This window comes from Bos taurus, chromosome 1 (assembly GCF_002263795.3).
Source record: "Bos taurus isolate L1 Dominette 01449 registration number 42190680 breed Hereford chromosome 1, ARS-UCD2.0, whole genome shotgun sequence".
In the NCBI taxonomy this organism is placed as follows: Eukaryota; Metazoa; Chordata; class Mammalia; order Artiodactyla; family Bovidae; genus Bos; species Bos taurus.
In genome coordinates, this window is record NC_037328.1 from 148,250,800 (window position 1) to 148,264,965 (window position 14,166).

The 14,166-nt window shown below is 46.1% G+C and overlaps 1 long non-coding RNA gene across 1 annotated transcript in view; it reads right to left on the reverse strand.

Annotated features, from left to right (window-relative positions):
• LOC104971070 (uncharacterized) overlaps positions 1-7,983 on the reverse strand; it is a 114,470-nt gene extending 106,487 nt beyond the window's left edge. Inside the window, exon 1 of the long non-coding RNA XR_001501674.3 lies at positions 7,903-7,983. This is a non-coding gene — a long non-coding RNA (uncharacterized lncRNA). The remainder of the gene's footprint in view (positions 1-7,902) is intronic.
• Between the last annotated feature and the right edge of the window lie 6,183 nt (positions 7,984-14,166).

Consider the following 14,166-nt stretch of genomic DNA (forward strand, 5'->3'; position numbering starts at 1 on the left):
AGCACCATGCCTGGCACAGAATAGGAACTTCCTAAGAGTGTGTTTCCTTTGCTCTTTCTCCTGAGGGAGAAACTGACTCCTCTCAGATCTCCACGATTTAATCCTACATCTACTTATATCGGCCTTTTGATGGACAAAACCACATCCTTAGGTCTGTAGGGGACACAAATGATTGGACAATGTAACTGGGGAGGCAAGACATTCACACAGGGAAAAGTTAGCAGGTTTATTAACTAGATGTGTAAATATCCAAGTGTTTAATTAATATAAGCCATGAAAAGTTTGTTAGTTGCTCAGTATCTGACTTTTTGTGACCCTATGGACTGTAGCCCACCAGGCTCCTCTGTCCTTGGGATTTCCCAGGCAAGAATCCTAGAGTGGGTTGCCATTTCCTACAAAGTGTCATAAGAGGTACTCATGGCTCTGCAAACATCATCTGCTAATGCCCTCAAACTTCTAAATGGGTGGTGTCAGCTTCTTATTGGGAATCTCACCTTACTCAGCTCACATGTGCTGCGGCCTAGATGAACAATGCCTTTCAAAAATCTCACAATAGAGGGTATCATTTAGCAAATGTATAGAAATATTGAATCGCTATCATATGCACTTGGAACTAGTACAGAGTTGTAGGTCAATTACACTTCAATTGTTTTAAAAAAGAGAGAAAATAAAGGATGTAATTACAGTATTCTAACAGGTTCTGTCTGCAGTGAATAACAGTTACATTATTATTATCTTGCAAACACTAATTATTGGCATAATTAAAAATAGGATAATTTGGGGGAGAGAATGAGGAAGGAGAGGTGGACTAAATCTTCATCTCTTATAACATTGATAAATTTAAAAATTGCTGTTTTCTTTTCTCTTTATTGTATCTATATAAGATGACAGATGTTAACTAAACCTATGGTGGTAATCATTTCACAATTCACATAAATCAAACCATCATACTGTACACCTTAAACTTTTACAGCAATGTTTGCCAATGATTTCTCAATAAAACTGGGGGGAGGGGGTGGAAATCTAACAAAGCTCCAGCCACCATTCCCAAAGGAGAACATGATTCATAGTGTGATCGCATCACAGTAAGTATGCAAAAATATGCAAAGTTGCATATCAGCATAATATGTCCACTGGCTGAAGATTCTCATATCAAATGACATATTCAAAGGCCAAGATAAAAGCAAAACAAATTAATAGTGACTAGGTCAAAATGTTCACTTCATCTTCTTTACCAAACTCTCCAGGTACATGGGCTTCCCTGGTGGCTCAGCTGGTAAAGAATCTGCTTGCATTTCGGGAGACCTGGGTTTGATCCCTGGGTTGGGAAGATCCCCTGGAGAAGGGAACAGCTACCCACTCCAGTATTCTGGCCTGGAGAATTCCATGGACTATATAGTCCATGGGGTCACAAAGAGTCAGACATGACTGAGGGACTTTCACTTTCTGGGTACATGGAAATGGAATGGCAGGTTGATTATTTTTCAAACTTTAAGGTAAACACAAGCCAATAGTGTGACACAGTTGCCAAAAAATACAATGAGATCTCAGGATGGATGAATTAATAGAAGTATAATGTCATAAACAAAGGAGGTGACAGATCTCCAGATGTGAGCACTGTGTGGGGTCCACAGTGTGGCTGAGTGACCCCTGCAGGAGGTGACTGTGTCCCTCCTTCACATCAGAAAGCAGTGAGGACAGTCAGACGATAAGACAACACAGACACCAGTGTCATCTTTAAACACAGAAAGGACCTCCGTATGGAGAGACCTGGATTTGTTCATATCGTTCCAAAGGATAACACTGAGACTAGGAGGCACAATTGATAGGGAGCCGATTTTTAGCCAAATGCAAGGGAGGCCTTTCCCACAAAGAAGACTATTCAAAAACTGGAACCATCTCATGAGGTGGTGAGCCCTCCTAGCACTGAAATTTTCCTACAAAGGTGTCTTTCCACTTTTTTTTTTTTTTTTTTGGCTGTGTGGAACTTTAGAGGAACGTGAGATTCTTCAAGCTTCAAGTCAGGTCCTCCCTGAGGACAGAAAGGTTAGGCCGGGTAGCCTCAAATGACTGCATACAAGCTAACCCAAAATTCTAGCTTCCTTGTATAATATGTTCCCCTATTACAAAGGTTAAGAGTTTCCCCAGCTCAGATTTTAACAACATGATGGACATGAGTTTGAGTAAACTCTGGCAGTTGGTGATGGGCAGGGAAGCCTGGCTGATGGGGTCCCAAAGAGTCAGACACGACTGAGTGACTGAACTGAACCAAACCAGATCACTAAGGTTCCCACTCTTTCTTCCCCCAACTGGGAAAAGATCCTGTGCTCACCCGCTTTTGTTGGGTTCTGCCCCCACCCGTACCCCTACCCCCATCCCCAAAGTCACACCAGCACTCTTGCTAAAAGCTGCGGACTGTCAACCTCATCGTTTATAATGCAGAAAGAGAACGATTGATTTTGTTCTGATCAGTCATCATAAGGCCTCTCTCTCACATGTACTTAAAACACTGCAGTTTCTCCAAAAACAGGAAGCTTTCCTTTCTATGGGAGAGTCTCAGTAGCTCTCTGAACAGACACCAGCTGGGCCAACAGTGCAGAGAATTTCAGGGGGCTGCCAGAGGACCACCACGCGCTCAGCCACCACCCAGCAGCTGTCCGCCCAGTGGCCAGATTACAAACAGCGGTGGAGTGATTCCTTTTGATCTAACAGGGATGCTTCTGTTTCTGAAGAGGACGTTCCAGCTAGCTTTATGATTAGTCACAAAGCTCGAAAGTGATAAATGTTCCATCGCATCAGCCCGTGTGTCTCTCTTCCAGGATTAGGACTGCTCGGAGCCTGAGCATCAGCTCTGCAACAAGAAATAGAATCACAGCTGGCCTCCAGGTAAGGGGCCGGCACGAAGGGCTTCCCCACCCCCACCCCCCACCAAGTCCTCATTTCTCCGCAGCCTTCACTGCCCACCCTGTGCAGCCCTGCCCGGGGGATAAGGCCTTCTGTCCTTTGCAGCATTAAGCAGGTCAACACAGAAGGCAACACGCATGAAAGCATAGCTCACCTCTTGCTCCTAAGAATTCCTAGAATCCTTAGAATTCCCAGCAGCTGTTTAATAGGGTATATTTCCTGGTGGATCAGACAATAAAGAATCTTCCCACAAAGCAAGAAACCCAGGTTCTATCCCTGGGTGGGAAAGATCCCCTGGAGGAGGGCATGGCAACCCACTCCAGTATTCTTGACCTGGAGAAGTCCATGGACAGAGGAGCCTGGTGGGCTGCAGTCCATGGGGTCGCAGAGAGTCAGACACGACTGAGTGACTAATACCCACACATGCCCACCCACCTTTTCTGATTGCTGAGGCTGGATGAGATGGGGTGAAGATAAGATGAATGAACAATTCCTGTGAGATGGAAGACTGTTGAATAACCAGTTGGCATTCTCCCCTTAAGGAATGTTCTAGTGTTGGGGCAAGGCAGATTTGAGAAGGGCTGCAGCCTCCTCGTGTGCTGGGGGAAGCAGGCTGCTGCCGCTGCTACGTAGCTTCAGTTGTGTCCCCAGCTCTTTCTGACTCTGTAGGCCGCCAGGCTCCTCTGTCCATAGCATTCTCCAGGCAAGAATACTGGAGTGGGTTGCCATGCCCTCCTTCAGAGAATCTTTCCCACCCAGGGATCAAACCCGCATCTCTTACGTCTCCTGCATTGGCAAGCAGGTTCTGGGAAAAGCCACCAGGGAAACCCAGGCAAAGCAAACTGGTCAGAGGCTTTTGCTATGCAGAGTTTCCTTGTAGTTGGCTCTGGGAGTATCCCCAGCTCAAAGCACCAGCAGGCACTGCAGCAAAAGGAACTGGAACAGGGTCTTCATGCAGGTCTGACCCCAGGCACAGTCAGCCCTCCAGACAGGCCACAGTGAAATTGGAGCCTGTCTCCTCTGGGTGGTGGGACCGCTTGACTACTTGTTCTGCAGGAGGAAGTAGGAAGCTACGTCTTTATGTGGCATCTTCTCATTAAGTGGAGTCAAAGCCCTTTTCTATCCCTGGATATTGTGGTTGCCTTGACTGGGTAGTGTCTTTACATTCCAAATTGCCAGCTACAAACACTTTTATTTATTTTCAATCTGTCTTTATACATGCTGGAACACACTCAAAGGAAGCTGAGCCTCATTCTTTTTCTGGGAGGTGCCAAGTGCAGGCTGCAGAACCCTGACCACATTACTAATGTTGGGTCCACCTGGGCCAGGTCTTAATGCTGAACGCTGACCAGAGGCTTTTAAGTAAATACAGGACTCAGTGAAAACAGAACTATTAAACCCTTCTTGTAAACAGAAAGCTAAATTCTATGTATATTGGTTCTCTCATGTTGCATTAATCGTTCAGTCATGTCTGACTCTTTGTGACCCCATGGACTGTAGCTCACCAGGCTCCTCTGTCCACGGGATTTCTCAAGCAAGAATACTTGAGTGGGTTGCCATTCCCTTCTCCAGGGGATCTTCCCGGCACAGGGATTGAACCCCAGTGTCCTGCCTTACAGGAAGATTCTTTAGCATCTGAGTCACCAGGGAAGCCCATTAGAAGGTGACTTAGGCATTGGTGACATCCACATCGGAAACTCACGTTTATCAAGAAACTGATATCAACAAGGCGTGAGACCCGGAGCAACAAGGAGCTGTCTCCTCTTCTTTGAAGAGAGGAAAGGAGCCGAGCTCAACAAGGACAGAATCTGGAAAGACGTGGTGGGGAGGGACAGCGGGAGGCAGGTGGGAGCTTTCTTTGTTCACAGAAAAGCACACGTGAGCAGAGAGGGCACAGGTGATGAAGGCAGCCTCGGAGAAGCCGCATTCGACTGCCACGGAGACCCAGGGACCGTGTCTCACCTTCTCTCCACGCTCCGCCTTTGCCCTTCCTCTGCTCTCCCAGACCTTCAGGGGGAAGCCCCTGGGTCGTGGGGCGGTGTCCAAGCTCCAGGCACCCGTGTCCTGTCCCTGGACACAGCAGGGGGAGCCGCCGACTTCCCTGGGTGAGGGCAGCACACTGGCCGCGATGGTCCAGACCCATGCTTGCTCCAGTTTCTACCTGCTGCCCCTGGAGGGCCGCCCTGGTCATCCGCTCTGGATCTGATCCCAGGGACCCTGCACTTCCTGTCCTCTGTACCCTGCATCCTAGGGACCTAACTTTTGGTTTTTCCTTACGTGTTGCCCCTAGTTTTCTTTCTGTATCAATTGCAGATCTTCCTCACCTGTGTCTGCTTCCCTTAGATTGACAAGTGTCCACAGCCACCTTGGGCTTCCCTGGTGGCTCAGCTGGTAAGGAATCCACCTGCCATGCAGGAGACCTGGGTTCGATCCCTGGGTTGGGAAGATTCCCTGCAGAAGGGAAAGGCTACCCACTCCAATATTCTGGCCTGGAGAACTCCATGGACTCTATTAGCCCATGGGGTCGCAAAGAGTCGGATACAACAGAGCTACTTTCACTTTCACAGACTGTAAAGAATCTTCCCACAAAGCAAGAGACCTGGGTTCTATCCCTGGGTGGGGAAGATCCCCTGGAGAAGGGAATGGCCAACCACTCCAGTATTCTTGACCTGGAGAATTCCATGGACAGAGGAGCCTGGTGGGCTGCGGTCCATGGGGTCACAGAGAGTGGGACATGACTGAGTTACTAATACCCACACATGCCCACCCACCTTCTCTGATTGCTGAGGCTGGATGAGATGGGGTGAAGATAAGATGAATGGATGACTCCTGTGAGATGGACTGTTGAATAACCAGTTGGCATTCTCCCCTTAAGGAATGTTCTAGTGTTGGGGCGACACAGGTTTGAGAAGGGCTGCAGCCTCCTTTCACTCACTTTCACAGCCACTTTGCTGAAAACCTGGGCAAAGCCCAGAGCTCTGGCTCCCTCTCCATCCCCTGTGCTCTCTCTGACAGCCATATGCTCCATGGCAGGCAGTGCCCTGCATTTTCCAGGAGAGGGATCATTGGGGAGAGGCGTTTCTCTGCTGGGTTCCAAGCTGGAAATGTTTCCTTTCATGTGGAGCCATAAATACTATGACGTGTTGGGAAGGGAAAGTCAACAACAGCTGGCATGAGATGTGAAGGCAGGGAGAGGATCCCTCTGTGAGTCCCCAACTTTGAACTTAGATGACTGAGTGGATGGCAGGTGAGAGGAAATAGACAAAAGAGAAGGAGATGTGGGTGGACATCCATGTGGAATCTTCCCTCAAAGGTAACAGCTACCTGGAATGTTGTTAATCATCCCCTTGCTTCATCACGGGGCTTCCCTGGTGGCTCAGCTGGTAAAAAATCTGCCTGCAGTGTGGGAGACCTGGGTTCGATCCCTGGGTTGGGAAGATCCCCTGGCAAAGAGAATGGCTACCCACTCCAGTATTCTGGCCTGGAGAACTCCATGGGCTGTACATAGTCCCCAGGGTCACAAAGAGTCAGACACGACTGAGTGACTTCCGCTTTCACTTTGCTCCACCATATGTATAAGTAGTGAATTGGTAAATGCTTAACAATCAGTTCTCCAAAAATTAAATGTGTGCCTGCATCCTCCCAGTTTGTTGTAAGTTTTTTGATACAAAGAATTATAGCACCCAATTTACAAATTATAATAAAATATATATAATATCCCTTATCGTAAATCTATACAGTCAAATGATTCTCAAAGACTGTTTTTGTTGATTTTTGCCAAACCTTCATAATTGCCACCAACGTATGATTGCAACCGATGAACCAACATAGTTTCAGGATGAAGGTGGGTTGATGTTTGTTTTTACATTGATCAGTAAAAAAAGCAAAATGACAAAGACACATGGTAGAAAATCACTTTTCATCAATCATGAAAGCAACTGCTTTGTTGAATCAGATAGCTTTCAAATACTAGAAGACTGTTTCCTCAGTTTCTGTGTGATTCACAATGTCACAGACATGACAAGCTTTTCAGCTTAATCCGTTTATCATTACTAACATTTTGCCCACCATTCTGTTATGTCGGTCTGATCAGCCAAAACCATCAAGCCCTGATGTGCAGCATTTGCCAATTTCTTTCATATAAATAGTGGCCCATTTCAAGCTACCAAGGTGATGTCACTGAAAGATAAATTGTAAAGAGATCCAAGTAGCACGCCAGTTTATAGGATCTTCACCACACAGATGCAACAGATATAATAACCTCCAAAGCACAGATAATAGTATAAGAAGTACAATAATTAAGAGGTGATGAGTCAGAGTATTTATTACTGTCCTCTTTGCTATAATTTACTTTATTGTAAGTTTATATGATTTAATTTTTTAATAACAGCTGTGTTTAACAACTGACTTGCTAAATTCCTGAGAATTTAACTAATGGATTTCACAAGCCAGTTTCTCAAGCTAGCTCTGGCACACCATTGCCTGAATGTTCAAACAATACGTTCAGTTTTGTTCCTAATAAAAAATGGCACCATGTTGGAAATTCCCTAGTGGTCCAGTAATTAGGACTCTGTGCTCTCAGGGCCTGGAGAAGGCGATGGCACCCCACTCCAGTACTCTTTCCTGGAAAATCCCATGGACGGAGGAGCCTGGTGGGCTACAGTCCGTGGGGTCTCGAAAAGTCGGACACAACTGAGCAACTTCACTTTCACTTTTCACTTTCATGCATTGGAAAAGGAAATGGCAACCCGCTCCAGTGTTCTTGCCTGGAGAATCCCAGGGATGGGGGAGCCTGGTGGGCTGCCATCTATGGGGTCACACAGAGTCAGACACGACTGAAGTGACTTAGCAGCAGTAGCAGCAGCAGCAGCTCTCATGGCCAAGAGCCCAGGTTCAATCCCTGGTCTGAGAACTAAGATGTCACAAGCGTGTGGTGCAGCCAGAATAAAAAATGGACCATGTTGTAAGTAATCTCTTGGGAACTGCTTTGTCACTCACCTTTGTGTTACTCTTGTCTCAGGACACTCAGCACCATCCCATCCCCTTCGGTCTCATCTCTGTCACAGGAAGTAGAAGCCTGAGGACCACAACTCCCAGAATCCCTTGCTAACAGGATCCTGTTCTGTGACCATTGACGGGTGGGCACTGGGGACAAAGGCGGACGTCACTCTTCCTTAGGCAGCAACGGTGTCTCCAGTAGCCATAGCAGCTTCCTGCTGTATCCTGGTTTCCAAGGAGCACCCCCACTTCTGGATTTTGCCCCCCTCCCATCCCTTCCAACAATTTCATAGGACTTGATTTCCTGTCCTAAATCCTTCCTGCTGGGACTATATAGAGGGTTTCTGGGCTTCAGGTTAAAAGAATAGGATTTATTCATGCTGATGCACACAGCCTAAGACCAGTTTTCACTGTAGCATAATAGTCCATGCTCTGATGGTATCACATAGGATTCTCCATAGTTAGGCTCCAGTTTACATACTGCCTGCCCACCTTTGACACTTTCAGTACAGCCAGTACTGCCTAGATGATACTGCCACAGGCAACACATGACCATGCCCTGGTGTTTGCCCACATGGTCCTCGCGCTCACTCACTGAACTCATCATTCCTGCTCTTATCACCTCCTCCATCTTCTTCCGTGGATGGATCCTGGATCCTGCTTTCCAGTCCATCAACCTTGGCCAAACATGCTATCAGGTATTAAAGGAGGGTCTGTTGGTGATAGTATTCAACCCTGAATATTCACTGGAAAGACTGATGCTGAAGCTGAAGCTCCAATACTTGGCCACCTGATGCGAAGAGTCGACTCACTGGAAAAGACCCTGATGCTGGGAAAGATGGAACGTAGGAGGAGAAGGGGACAATGAAGGATGAGAGGATTGGATGGCATCACCAACTCGATGGATATGGGTTTGAGCAGACTCCAGGAAATAGGGAAGGACAGCAAAGCCTGGTATCCTTGGAGGTCCATGGGGTCACAAAGAGTTGGAACAAATGAGCAACTGAACAACAACTGTAATGGGTGATAAAGAAGTCTGGTTCCTGTGGGTCAGGACAGGGTTGCAGTCACAGCATGGAAAAAAATCATATAATAAAAATGTAGCTTATCTGCTCACAGTAAATTACATGAAAGTTGACAACTGTGCCCTGAGGAGACAACCTCAGTCCCCTTTTCCCCCAGCACTGAGAACTACCGGTGTAGCCCATCCAAAGGGTGAGAGTGAGAACAAGCAAAGAGGCCGTCACTAAATTATAGTCTAGCATCGTCCAGGACTTTAATGCACTGGATAGAGATCTAAGCATCTGCACTGCCTTTTCACAGCTAACAGTAAACAGAACTGTGACAGCACCATAGAAGCCACTGGGTTGGGGCATCAGTTAGATCTCTCCAGTCACACCCTCTAGGAATCTGAGGGGTGGGTGTGTAAATGGCTCACCCAAATGGAATAGTCTGGACTTGAACCCAGAACTGTGGGTTTCCAACCCTCTGTTCTGAAGTAATAGCCTGCTCTTATAATCCTACTAAGAAAGGGGAAGACACACTGGGGGTTAAAATTAAGGCAATGGAAAATCAAGTTGACCCTTAAGGAAAAAAAAAAAATTACATATCAATACTAGTACCTGGTGGCTCAGATGGTAAAAAATCTGCCTGCAATCCAGGAGACCTGGGTTCAATCCCTGGGTCAGGAAGATCCCATGGAGGAGGGCACTGCCATATTCTTGCCTGGAGAATCCCATGGACAGAGGAGCCTGGCGGGCTGCAGTCCATGGGGTCGCAAAGAGTTGGACACGACTGAGCGACTAACACTTTCACTTTTCACTGGTCTCTTAAGAGTTAAAAATACAAAAGCCTTTAGGTATTTCATGTGGGCAAATGAGTGCCAGAATTTGTATCAACGTGGACTTTAATTCCTACATAAAATGTTTCAGTACAAGCCCTCATGAGCTGCTCTCTTTTCTGCATCCAGAAAAGTGCTCACCATCCAGGACGGAAAGGAGAGAAGTGCCAAAACCTAGTTCAGCGAAAGCCTTGGTGAACTTCAGTGGAGTACCTCTGCCGCCTGGTGGCGAGTTGAAGAATTGCCCTTCAAACGTGCGACGCCACGAGGTCCTTCGCAATGTGCGATTGACTAAGTGCCTCCGCTGCTGAGTCAGACACGAATCGATGCTCCAAAGTGACTAACCAGATTGACACCAGATTTTAGCAAGTTGGAGAGCAGAAAAACTATTGATTACATATGGAATTACAAAGCTTGAGCAACTCCTAAAGAAAAACATTATTTTGACTTTAAACTTTCCCTGAGAAGCTAACATGCCCCTCATCCTAATTCTCAGAAATATTTTCAGTGCACTATAATGCTTTGCTTTGGAGGCAGAGAAAGACAGCAAGAAAGAAGGCAGGGGATAAAGAAGAAATGGAAAAGAGGGGTCACTCCCGCCATATGCAGCGCCAAAACCCATAATTCTTTTAAAAACATGTGCATATTAGCCAAAGATGTTTAAATGTGTGAATCAGGTTCTCTCAGGAATCCAGAAAAACATCATCTAAAAAAATGAATAATTATTTCTTAGCTAACATCATAAATCTACTTAAAAGTGGGATTAGTGACCAATACTAAGATACATATACATAACTCATGTTGGTAAAAAAAAAAAATAATAATTTCCTCCAATTGTTTTATATTTCAAATGTAATTGTCTCATGTCTACGTTCCTCAAACCTTTAAACTGTTCTCTTCCTCTGTGCAGTTATATCATAGAAAAACTTACAACACATTTTCATTAATCTGATATTTTCCTGAGCATCTGCTATGTATCAGGCATTGGAATATAGCAGTGAATGAGAGATATCCTACTCCCATGGGGGCCACACTTCAACCAGGAGAAAGGTGAACCACAGCCTCTGTGGACAGTGTTAAGCGTCATCTCATTTAATTTTCACAGCTCTATGTGGTCGGTTTTATTAATCCCATTTTATACATGAGTAAACAGAAGCTTGGAGAGATTCAGTGGACTGTCCAAGAACTCAGAAGATCAAATGGCAGAAGCAGGATTCAAAATCAGATATATCTTGGGACTTCCCTGGTGGTCCAGTGGTTAAGACTATGCTCTTCCAAAGCAAGGGGTTTGGGTTCCATTTCTGGTTGATTTCCACATGCTGCATGGAGTGCCAAAAAAAAAGAGAAAAAAAAAATCAGATATATCTTCTCCAAAGCCCTGCTCTCAACACCCATACCATCCAGTCACAAGTTCTCAACAGTGCCCTGAGAATTGATATGGCCAGGGCTTGATGCCAGACCCTGAGGGGTACAGAGGAGGTACCCCGAGCCTTAGAACAGCATCTGTCTGCAAAGATTAGTACATGAGGCTTCCAGCTCAAAAACACAGTCCTCCACTCACCAGCATTCTTTAAAAATAACAAATTATCCCAGACTCCATTCCAGCATGCTGAGGACAGGGGGGAAGAATCATTCTTCAAATTACAATTTAAAATGTATAATAAAAGTGAAACTCTCATAAGAAAGATTATCATTAAGAGGAGATCTTGCAATTTCCTCCATAGAGGGAAGGAAAGTCAGGTTTGGGGCCACAGATTCTAAATTCACAGATTCCTCCCTCGGGATGATGGAGGCCAACGGCTGGAATTTCCAGGTGGCCAAACACAGCAACTGACGTGGAGATCTTGTTTCTGTACCAAGAGTGCATTCTGAAAGGCTCAGGGAGGCAGAATGGACATGGAGGAATGAGAAACTACAAAAGACACTCCACTTGAACAGAAGGAACGTCAGCACTTCCAGATATCAAGTGCCTCTAGGGCGGGTATCCTAAGTCTAGACTGCATCTCAAGAAAACTGAAGTTGACCTCCAGAGAGGATCCCCGCGGTACACACCGCAGTTTAAAGCCCATTCCTCCTGGCCATTTCTGGCAGACCTCTGATTTCCACTTCTTGTCTGAAACACACTGTTTGCTTGGCCAAGCCAGGAGACCTGAGCACCTCCTAGGACAAATGTCGATCTAAAGGAAATGTCCTAAGTGATTGGTGGTGTTTATCCAGGTATTATTTCCGCCACCTGCGCTGAGTTTATCAAGCAGGTGGGGAGGGTTGCTCCCTCCTGCGTGTTCCACTTGAGTTGCCTGGATACCACTTGTTATGTTCAACAGGGAACATAAGTGTAATTGTTCCTCTCTTCACTGGAACCCCAAGGATTCCAAATTAGATCGTATCGCTGAACCACAGGAAGGAACCCTGGGCACATGAGCTCTGCGGCTGACCAGAGCTGCCCTCTGAAACCAGAGGTGGTGAGCTTTGCAATCGAGAAGATATTTCAGGGTGTCGCCAAACAAGCCAGCGTTCCAGAACCCGCCCTCTTGGCAGGCGTCAGTTTTGCTGTGATCACTCCTCATTGCTGGTGATACCAAGGAGCGGATCTCCGAGGTCTCATTCCTTCTCTGCAGCCAAATTGCTGACGTACATTGAAAACACCCTCATAAGCAGCCATTTGTGGGCAAAACCATCATGCCCATTCCAAGACAGACTTGGCTTCCACAGACTGGAAAAAAGAAGAAATTGGAAAAAATAAAATAAAATAAAATAAGCCCAGAGAAGAACACAGTTACAATAAACGTAATACAAGGAGTAAAATCCAAAGTTGCACCTACCATAAAATCTTTGGCAAATCTGAAAATAAGGTTATGAAACATCGTGGAAACGTTTTAAGTTATCTTTTTGCGAAACCAACCTTTTTTGGGTTCTGTTTTCATCATGGCACTTGCACAACTATGACTCATGAATTATGTGCGTAATTTTTTATTTGAGGTCAGCCTCCCAGGTGGTACTACACTGATCTGTTTACATTCCCAACGCCCCATAGATTAAGGGGCGCATAGTAGGTGCTCAAGAAAATATTCATGCTATCTTTGCAACAGAACCGTGATTTCATCATCTTGATGGGTCACCGAGCTGTTTCAAAAGCACTCTGCTTCATTTCCCAGTTTTGTTATTACACTTTTATTAAGCAAGATGCTACAGGGGTGAAGGGTACGGGGTACCTCCCTGTGTATATTTTTTTTTTGCAATTTCCTGTGAACCTATGACAAAAAGCAGAGACATTACTTTGTCAACAAGGGTCCCTCTAGTCAAGGCTATGGTCTTTCCAGTGGTCATGTATGGATGTGAGAGTTGGACTATAAAGAAAACTGAGCACCAAAGAATTGATGCTTTTGAACTGTGGTGTTGGAGAAGACTCTTGAGAGTCCCTTGGACTGCAAGGAGATCTGACCAGTCCATCCTAAAGGAGATCAGTCCTGGGTGTTCATTGGAGGGACTGATGTTGAAGCTGAAGCTCCAATATTTTGGCCACTGATGTGAAGAGCTGACTCATTTGAAAAGACCCTGATGCTGGGAAAGATTGAGGGCAGGAGGAGAAGGGGACGACAGAGGATGAGATGGCTAGATGGCATTACCGACTCAATGGACATGGGTTTGGGTGGACTCCAGGAGTTGGTGATGGACAGGGAGGCCTGGCGTGCTGCGGCTCATGGGGTCGCAAAGAGTCGGACATGACTGAGCGACTAAACTGATGATTACTCCAATCTTGGATTTTACCTAAATAGTGGAATTTCCATGGCGCTCATCATCACCGCCATGATGTCCAATGCCCATGGCTTCCCGGGCTTCACCAGTACTTTCTGGGTTTCCCCACCTCTCCTTCCAACAATCAGACACTCTGGGCAGCCCAGTAACAGCTTTTTCTTTTGCCCTCTAACTCATGGCAGAGAACCTCTCTCTACATAACAGCTACCCTTCTGAGGCACCAGCCAAGAAGCCAAGTGTGAGGACAACTTTCACACCATTTACCCTTCTCTGCCTTCTCCACACAAAGACCACCCACGGCAGTAACTTTCAAGAAGAACCAGCTGGAGTTCCAAGGGTCAGGGAGACGTGTTATGTTGCTAAGCCACCCATGCCCTCAAGATTGTTAGCTGGCAATTGTGTCCAGGCTCCAAGTCGGTGAGCCACATGCTCCTGACTCGTCTCTAGCCACGTCCACACAGCCTTGTGTTACACAAAGAATCAAGACACCACTGAGCTGCCAAGAGTCTTGGAAAACTGTACAAATTGCATTAAAATCAACAGAAAAGCTTCCCGTGTCACAATATTTGGATAACTTCTCACCCCTGCATGCCACCACCCCCCGACCTCAAAAGCCGCTGGCTGAAGCCTGACATTGGCTTGAATCGCACAGTCAGATTCAAACTTTT